Below are 10472 nucleotides of genomic sequence, written 5' to 3'. Positions count from 1 at the left end.
CACACACACTTTTTAAATACTCGAGATTCCAAGGGGTTCCTATGTCTTTATGGGAGAGTTTTTAGTTGACAACAAAGTTTATATATCGACTGTACCGCATGCTGAGAGAATTTCACCTCTACTTCATACACGAGTAAAGTTATTGTCCCCGGCTTTGCGTGACGGTGGGGTCGGGCCGCTCATTCTCAAACAGCAGAGAGTAAACATCGCTTATAGTATTTTATAATAATAATAATAATAATAATAATGAAGGCCCAGTTCTTCCTGGAATAGACACAAGACATACATATCACCTTTTTTTTCTCTCATGGTGTTCTAAAACTGTTTCGTTATTCCTAGAATTTGAATGAGCCACTTAAACAGGTTCTTAGTGACTTTCTCCCTTGTGGGGGGCGCGGTAGCACAGTGGTAGCGCGCTGAGCTTGTGATCGGGAGGTCGCAAGTTCGAGCCTCGCCCGGGCTACCGTTGCCGGGAGGGGGGTAGCGCCCTCCTGTAACCCCAGCGGGGCTATATGGCCTTAGTTGCCTAGCTCGGGGAATTCATTTCTCCATTTCTCTCTCTCCCTCTCTCTCTCTCTTTCTCTCTTTCCTTCGCCTTGTATCGCTTTCCTATTGGCGACAATAAATAATTCTATTAATTCACTCATGTTGGACCGGATCCAACACTTTACCAAAAGAGGGGAGGGGGGGAATAAACCATAGAGGAATTCCCGGTCTTGGCAGGTTTTAATTCATGTTCATTACAAAAATAATTAAAAAATATTATCGGTTCCCCCTTTTCAGTCAAACGATTCTCTGAAGAAATTCATAAGATTTATTTTTTGCATATATTTTGGTACATAAGACTGTTCTTTTACTTTAAGCATTCACTGGTCTGGCGAGAAAGGGAGGGGGAGGACACACGACCCCTACACTTCCTAAAAGTCCATGTATCATCATGTGGCAATCAGCATGAATATATACTGGAGGCATACCGTGCCCCCCCCCCTCCCTCATTTCAGTACGTGGCATTATTGTGAAGCAATTATTTAACCATACTTGCACTGAAAAACATAAAAAGTTATGATTATAGAATAACCAGTATGTTATTAATAGTATTCCACTATGGCATGCGCAAAAGTATACTGATAATGATAACTAGAGTGGCACTCAGTGGAACCCATCTCTCCGACAAGGCAACGTAATTTCCAAACCACTCTTCACAGTGGGTTAGGTTTTCTCATCACTGATTAGGGTTTCCCAAAAAAATGTTTTCCTGATCCAGAATCTGTAATGCGATCCGGATCGGTCAAAAAGTTAGTCGATTGTTCCCTGGGACATGGGCTATTTGCACTGAGTTTGGTCCAAATCTCTCTTAGTTACTGAGTAATCCTACTAACGGACAAAAAAAAAAAAAAGTCAAATAAACAGGGGTGAAAACATACTCTCCTAGTCGGATAATAATAATAATAATAATAATAATAATAATAATAATAAGTAGAGGCCCCCCCAAGAGAGGAATCACACCAGCCGTGAGCCGATAAATATCTAGCGCGGCTCGGAATATGACCTTGACCTTGATCTACTTTCACCAATTTCGAACTCGTCCGAGATTTTCATCCCTACTACACACCTGTAAAATTTTGTGATATCTTGAGTGGTTGCAAAGTTTTCGTGCTAACACACACACACACACACACACACACACACACACACACACACACACACAATTACAAGCAACGCTATCGCGGCTGGTAATAAGAATGAAGTGTAGGGATGTGGTTACATGTGCACGTTGCATCATCCCTACCTACCGTGCCTACTGCCTCCACCAAGTTCTTCAGCCTCTTGGCACTCTCCTTCCTATATGTTCATACAATTTTAACATTTTCTTTTCACACATGTCTCTCTTTATGCCAGTGGCCGAAGTGGAATATTGTAGATGTCTAATGTGGAAAATATGGAAGTAATTGGCACACCATGGAATGAAGATGGAGACAGGCAGCGTTGGTTTACTTTAAATTGGTCATGCGTTTCGTTTTTTTGCAGCTTATTTTACGTAGCTCAGAGCAGAAAAAGACAGTGCTTTGAATCTAAATCTTTTTCGCAGCACTCAACGTGACTTACATTTTGTTCCAGTGTTTCTTTTTCTCGACAACTCATATTTAAGCTAAAAATGAAAATTTTCAGCAGAGTTAAAGCAGAAAGATGACAATTTTCAACCTGTGCGAGTAGCCTTGTTCTACCTGGTAAAAAAAAAAAAGTTGAACCTTGCAGTAAAAAGAGATAAGTCCAGCCAGTAGCCAGGCAGTCCAGCTCTGGAGGGATTCAGTGGTCAGGAGAAAAGTTTTTGCCCAAGTCAGTGGTAACAAGTGAAGGTCTCACAGGATCACAAAGGTTTTATTACAATACCCAAACTATTTTCCTACTTATTTTTACGCTGGTATTTTGCTGCTGGGGAAGGACGCCTTAACTTCATGGCATCGACATGCCTGGGCGGTGGACCTGCCCGTTATACATATGCTCCTTAGTTTCCTCCCTATCCCTGGCAAGGAGTATGGTGCACTGTAAGAGAAAGGCAGCTTCAGCCTGTGGTCCACCCGGTTCCTACTGAGATGAGACTGGGGCCACAACAACACAGCTGGTATTTTGCACAGTACGGTACCCTGTGGCAAAACTGACGTCATCTGGGAGTTTAGTCCTGCACCAACCACACGATTTCATTCGCCTTATGGCAGCCCCCATCAAAAGTACATTACTAATAACACGAAAACTGTTCCGACACATTTTCACGCCGGTACGCGCCACAGATCTTTTAATGTTATATGATTCCCTCTTTAGTTCTAATCTACCGAAAATCATATTAAAGATCATCAACCTTTTTTTTCTTTCCTTAAAATCCCCCCAGATAGTTACTCAAGGTAAAATAGACTGCATTACAGTGTAAATTTTCATTTTTTGTTTGAAAAGTAGCATGGAATGACCAGGGGAGTGCACGTGTACACTCCCTCCCCAAGACCAAACCCACACACACACTACCTCCCTCCCCCCCCACACAGTATATACACTGTATATATATATATATATATATATATATATATATATATATATATATATATATATATATATATATATATATATATATATATTGTTACATGGCCTGTGATTTCATCATCCTTTGTGTAATTCTAACGTGCAGTGTGCTGCATGTTTGATCACGAGCGTGTTCTGCCTCAGTCCCCCCTTCTACCGTTATAGTAGAGTAAGTCGTCCTTTCTGTTGTTCAGAGCAGGATTGTCAGCTCTTTGTCCCCTATGGCTTCATTTGCGCGTCCTTCTTACAAGTTGTATCAAGCTCTGCTGGCCCCTATATAATGAGCTCAGTCTCTGCATTATTGCCACTTAGATCTACTCCTCATTTTGCTCACATCTCTGTCCTCCCCTGTACAGTTATTATTATTGTGAGTGCTCAGGAAGTCTCCAACCATCTAGCAGCTGTGTGTAATTTGAGTATAACTGTTGTTGCATTTTTTTCTTGTACTGTGTAGCATAAGGTTAATTCTTGGGCCTAGTAAGGTTTTTGTAATTTATGTAAGGTTCTTATTGTCAGCCATCATTAATAATATTTTGTATCTGTAATAATATATCTTGCATTCACTGAGTATTATCTGGTATCTCATTTTAACAGGGCTGACTTAGATAAATTTACTCATGCTAATTTCGTGTTAATAGAGGCTATTGCAGTTAACCATATATTTAACCTGTTTTTGCCATTACATTATCCTTATGAGTCCTCAATGTTTTGTTGTTAGTTTGAGCATTAAACTTTAACTTGTAATTACCTAACTCTTTTATTTTGAACCTGGACCTTTACGGGACAGTAGTGATTATTAGTATTCTCACTTAAAGTGTACATTATCTTTCTCTGTTCCGTAATATAAATTTGGCGACCTCTTATCAGGATATTCAGGATATTATCATAAGGATATTGCTTGATATTTTGTGACTGTGATTTATTCATGATGTCTACTATTACTACGCTTGATGAAGCCAAAGATTTTTTGTCAAATGTGCAAACAGTGTGTGATGTAGAAAACAGAACAAAGAATGAACTTAAGCTTGTTGCTCAACAATTGGGAATTGCAGTTCACTCTCATCATTCTAAAGATCAAATTGTTGGCATGATTAATAAAAGCTTCTTTAATGTAACTCCTCCAAATGAGCAAACGCAGATTGAATTAGCTAAGTTACAGCTAGCCCTACAGGAGGCTTGTGTGAAGGAAGCTGAATTTCAAGCACGTGCTAAGGAGGCTGAGTCTCAGGCTAAGGAGGCGGAGTCTCAGGCTAAGGAGGCGGAGTCTCAGGCTCGTATTCAAGAGGCACAGGTACAGGCTCAGGCACAAATTGAACTTGCTAGGATTCAGGCAGACCATGAGTATCGCATGAAACAAGGTGGAACTGGATCATCTAGCTCTGATGATTTTGATGTGGCTAAAAATGTTAAACTTGTCCCTCCTTTTAATGAACCTGATTTAACAAAGTATTTTCAGTTGTTTGAGAGGGTAGCTACAGGTTTTAATTGGCCCAAAAAGTATTGGCCAGTACTCCTTCAAACTGTTCTCACCGGTAAAGCTCAAGTAACTTATGCATCTTTGCCTCAGGATCAATCTGATAATTATGATGTAGTTAAGAGCTTGATTCTTAAGGCCTATGAGCTTGTTCCTGAAGCCTATAGAGTAAAATTTAGGACAACTTATAAACAAGATAAGCAATCCCATGTTGAGTATGCAAAAATCAAAGAAGATCTGTTAGAGCAGTGGTTAAATTCTAAGAATGTGGATTCTGATTTTGACAAATTTAAGCAGATGATTTTGCTGGAGGACTTCAAAAGGAGTATTTATAAAGATGTAAGCCTATATCTTGATGAGAGAAGAATAGATAATTTGTCGGATGCTGCAGTTTTAGCTGATGAATATGTTCTCACTCACAAGAGATATTCTAGAGAAAAAAGGAAAGCTGTGAGTAAGTACGTTGCCTCTACTCAGAGTACAGGTAACAGGAAAGAAAATAAAGATGATGTTTCTCAGGAAGTAAATACCAGCTTCACCTCTAGATTTCAGAAAAGTAAATGTACTTATTGTAGTAAGCTTGGTCATACTACGGAGAAATGTTTCAGGAGACAGCGTGATGTGAACAAAAAGGAGTCTTTAAATATTCAGTCAATTGGTCTAGTGTCCACTCTTGAGAGTTCCCAGAATTCTTTAACTGAGTTAACTGAACCTGCTTTGAGGGGTAACTTAAACTCTCATGATGGAGCTCCTCTTTTGAGCAGTAACGTGGGTGACACTCTCAAGAGTTCATGTGCTAATTTCCTGTCTGATGGTTTTGTCAGTCCTCTGGACAGTAATGACAGGAAATCAGTTAAAATATATCGTGATACAGGTGCTTGCCAATCCCTTATGCTGACCAGTGTTCTAGGCTCTAATGTTAATTCCTCTGATGAAACTGTAATCTTACAAGGTGTAGGGAATAATTACTTCTCTGTCCCTCTGTGCAGAGTGAATTTAGAGTCTGGTTTTGTTAATGGTTCCGTTATGGTTGGGTTGGTTGAGACACTCCCAATGTCAGGTGTAACTTTCTTACTTGGAAATGATATTGGTGGAAGTCAAGTGTGTCCAGCTCCTCAGTTGTCTAGTGAGCCAGTGGCTGCGGCCCAGGATTGTGATGTCCCTGATGTGTTCCCTGCATGTGCTGTCACTAGGGCTAAGTCTAAAGTTACTGGTGACTTAGAGGATAATGATGATGATGATGTTATCCTAGCTGACACTTTTCTTGCTAATTTGGACCACTCACCAGATGAGGCAGTACCGCGTAGTGTTGATAATTTGTCTCGTCAAGAGTTGGTTGAGTTGCAGGTTGCTGACCCTGAGTTGAAAGGTCTAGCTAACTCTGCTTGCAGTGAGGAAGAGTCAGCTGGTGCTTCTACTTGTTATTATATAAAGTCAGGAGTACTTATGAGGAAGTGGAGACCCCCAACAGCATCAGCCGACTGTGAATGGGAGGTTGTACATCAAGTTGTCATCCCTCGTGTTTGTAGGCAGGATATCATTAGAGTGGCTCATGATTCCAGTTTGGCAGGACACCTTGGAGTGAGGAAGACTGTGGCACGCATTTTGAAACACTTCTACTGGCCAGGTATCTTCAGGGATGTTTCCTGGTATTGTAAGTCTTGTCACACCTGTCAAGTTGTGGGGAAGTGTAATCAGACCGAAAAGGTTGCACCTCTAGTTCCCATTCCTCCTTTTGAGGCGCCTTTCACCCGTGTGTTGGTGGATATTGTGGGCCCTCTTCCTAAGACTTCTTCAGGATTTTCTTATGTGTTGACCCTGATTGATATGGCTACTCGTTATCCTGAAGCCATTCCACTTAGAAATATCTCAGCAAAGAACGTGGTTAAGGAAATGCTAGGGTTCTTCACAAAGTTTGGTTTGCCCAAGGAGGCACAGTCAGACCGGGAAAGTAATTTCATGTCAAATGTTTTCAAGCAGTCTCTGAAAGAGTTGGGCATCACCCAGATCACGTCTTCAGCTTACCATCCCCAGACTCAAGGAGCGTTGGAGAGATATCATCAAACACTCAAATCGATGCTCAAGAAATACTGTTTGGAACATCAGAAAGACTGGGATAAAGGTCTTCCATTCGTTGTGTTTGCCGCAAGAGAATCTCCAAATGAATCACTGGGCTTCTCACCTTTTGAACTACTGTTTGGCCATGAAGTAAGAGGACCCCTTAAGCTACTCAAGGAATGCTGGCTGTCGGAGGAAGATGACGTCAACCTGCTGGAGTATGTGATGAAGTTCAAAGAACGGCTGTCCACTGCTTTACAGCTGGCGAGAGAGAATTTAGGAGCTGCTCAGGAGAAGATGAAGACTTGGTATGATAAGAAGTCCAGGTTACGCCACTTTCAGCCAGGAGATCAGGTTTTGATTCTGCTACCGGTGCATGGGCAACCTCTTCAAGCCAAGTTTAGTGGTCCTTATTTCGTGGAGAAGAAACTCAGTGATGTCAACTATGTCATCGCCACACCAGATCGTAGAAAGAACAAGCAACTATGTCACATCAACATGCTAAAGTTATATCACAGGCGGGACGAAAATAATCCAGTCTGCACTGTAGCTGTTCCACCCGAGTCTGCAAGTGAAGTTCTCCCATGCAGTATGAGCCTGAGTGATAGTTTGGGGAAGAATCCTGATATCATGAATGATCTCCAGGCTAATCTTTCTCATCTACCTCCCGAGGAAAGGCAGGAGTTTTCGGCATTACTGCAGGAGTACCCGCAAGTGTTCCGTGCCACTCCAGGAAGAACTACTGTGTTGATGCATGATGTCGATGTTGGAGACGCAAAGCCAATTAAATTGCCTCCTTACCTTCTGAACCCAATGAAAGTTCCTCTCATCCAGAAGGAGCTTGGCTACCTGTTGGACCACAAGATGATTGAGCCCTGTCAGAGCGAGTGGAGTTCTCCTGTCACTCTAGTCCCTAAGCCGGGTGGGTCACAGCGGCTTTGCATCGACTACAGACGTGTTAATCAGATAACCAAAACAGACACTTACCCTCTCCCTCGCGTGGAAGATTGCATAGACAAGATCGGAAAGGCTAGGTACATAAGTAAGTTTGATTTGTTAAAGGGATACTGGCAAGTACCTATGACTGAACGTGCTAGGGAGATCTCATGTTTTGCAACACTAGGAAAGACTTTTGCATGTTCTGTAATGCCATATGGTATGAAGAATGCACCAGCCACATTTCAGAAGCTCATGAATGTTGTAACAGAGGGTTTGGCAGGGTGTGTTGTTTATATTGATGATGTATTAATCTTCAGTGACAACTGGAAAGATCACCTATGCCATGTCAGTAAATTTCTTGAGCGTTTGGTTCAGGCTAATCTTGTAGCTAATTTATCAAAGTGTGAGTTTGGTCAAGCTAAAGTTCAGTACCTTGGGTATGTAACTGGTGATGGACATGTTGCACCACCAGGAGCTAAGGTTCAGGTTATAAGTGATCTTCCCAGACCTAAAAGTAGGAAAGAGCTACAAAATTTTTGGGAATGGTAGGTTATTACAGGAGATTTGTTCTTAACTTTTCTATTCTTGTATCACCACTTACAGACCTACTGAAAAAGGGAGTTAAATTTGTCTGGACCGATAACTGTGAATCCTCTTTCAACAAACTTAAAGCTATCCTATTAAGTCAGCCAGTGCTCGCTACTCCAAATTTTGCTAAGCCTTTTAAGATGGCTGTTGATGCAAGTGATACAGGAGCTGGGGCTGTTTTGCTGCAAGAGGATGATCAGGGTATTGAACACCCTGTATCTTACTACAGTAAGAAGTTCACTCCACCTCAAAAGAACTACTCAACTATTGAGAAAGAGCTTTTGGCCTTGATTTTGGGTTTACAGCATTTTTCATTTTATTTGTGTTCTGGTTTTGACCACATAGTCATTTATACCGAACATAACCCACTGAAATTCCTTAGTAAGTTTAAAGATAAAAACCAGAGATTGACAAGATGGAGTCTACTTCTTCAGGAGTATTCATTAGACATACAACATCTCAAGGGGAAAGAAAATGTTATTGCAGATTGCTTATCTAGACTTTAGACAGATTGTTTTAGAGTAATAAGAAATTTCCTTTGTGAATTTCTTTTTCTTTGTGGGGAGGTGTTACATGGCCTGTGATTTCATCATCCTTTGTGTAATTCTAACGTGCAGTGTGCTGCATGTTTGATCACGAGTGTGTTCTGCCTCAGTCCCCCCTTCTACCGTTTAGTAAAGTCGTCCTTTCTGTTGTTCAGAGCAGGATTGTCAGCTCTTTGTCCCCTATGGCTTCATTTGCGCGTCCTTCTTACAAGTTGTATCAAGCTCTGCTGGCCCCTATATAATGAGCTCAGTCTCTGCATTATTGCCACTTAGATCTACTCCTCATTTTGCTCACATCTCTGTCCTCCCCTGTACAGTTATTATTATTGTGAGTGCTCAGGAAGTCTCCAACCATTTAGCAGCTGTGTGTAATTTGAGTATAACTGTTGTTGCATTTTTTTCTTGTACTGTGTAGCATAAGGTTAATTCTTAGGCCTAGTAAGGTTTTTGTAATTTATGTAAGGTTCTTATTGTCAGCCATCATTAATAATATTTTGTATCTGTAATAATATATCTTGCATTCACTGAGTATTATCTGGTATCTCATTTTAACAGGGCTGACTTAGATAAATTTACTCATGCTAATTTCGTGTTAATAGAGGCTATTGCAGTTAACCATATATTTAACCTGTTTTTGCCATTACATTATCCTTATGAGTCCTCAATGTTTTGTTGTTAGTTTGAGCATTAAACTTTAACTTGTAATTTTACCTAACTCTTTTATTTGAACCTGGACCTTTACGAGACAATAGTGATTATTAGTATTCTCACTTAAAGTGTACAATATCTTTCTCTGTTCCGCAATAATATATATATATATATATATATATATATATATATATATATATATATATATATATATATATATATATATATATATATACACTATAAGTAAACAATCGTGCTTTTTTTACTAATTCCGGCTAAAAGTAGATTAACTTTTTTCACATTGGAACGCGTCCTTCCCATTAATGGGTTAAAAGGATAAGCAAGAATTAAAAAGCAGAAAAGACAATAAGAGAGAGAGAGAGAGAGAGAGAGAGAGAGAGAGAGAGAGAGAGAGAGAGAGAGAGAGAGAGAGAGAGAGAATAATGAGGAAAAGCATAAGAAAAGTAGGGAGAGAGAGAGAGAGAGAGAGAGAGAGAGAGAGAGAGAGAGAGAAAGAAAATGAGGAAAAGCAGAAGAAATGTAAGGCTGAGAGAGAGAGAGAGAAATAATGAGGAAAAGCATAAGAAATGTAAGGCTGAGAGAGAAAGAGAGAGAGAGAGAGAGAGAGAGAGAGAGAGAGAGAGAGAGAGATAATGAGAAAAATATTGACGTCTTGGAAAGTGAGAAAGAAAAGACAAGGTCAAAGGTCATCGTAATATCAAGAGAGAACAGAAGCAGGTCACAGAAAACAAATGAAGTGGCAGAAAAGAGTATGAGGTATGTTCTCTCTGCGTGTTCTATGCTGGGGGGAATCAAGTGAATCTGAGAAGCCGTGACAAGTGCAAAGAGAAAGGGATAGAGTAATGGAAGGTCGGGCCGTCAAAGAAATGTCAAAGAAGATAAATAAAATGACAAGCCAAACTAGGCTTGGCTGGAAATATCAGCAAGAGAACAAAACGTATTGAAATCAAGAATAATGACTGCTGTGATTAGGTCACATTGGGACGTACTGGATTAGGACTCAGTACGTCAGAATATGTATGGGGGAATGAGATATTAGTTCAGATTATTATTAGTCACAATAAATTACCGTAAGTTAGAATCTATCATATCACATTACGTTATGAGATACAGTAGAGGGACGCCTT

Source organism: Coenobita brevimanus, chromosome 78 (genome assembly GCF_032717465.1).
Source record: "Coenobita brevimanus isolate Jiangsu-jjx chromosome 78, ASM3271746v2, whole genome shotgun sequence".
In the NCBI taxonomy this organism is placed as follows: Eukaryota; Metazoa; Arthropoda; class Malacostraca; order Decapoda; family Coenobitidae; genus Coenobita; species Coenobita brevimanus.
Note: the sequence above shows the minus strand (reverse complement) of the source record.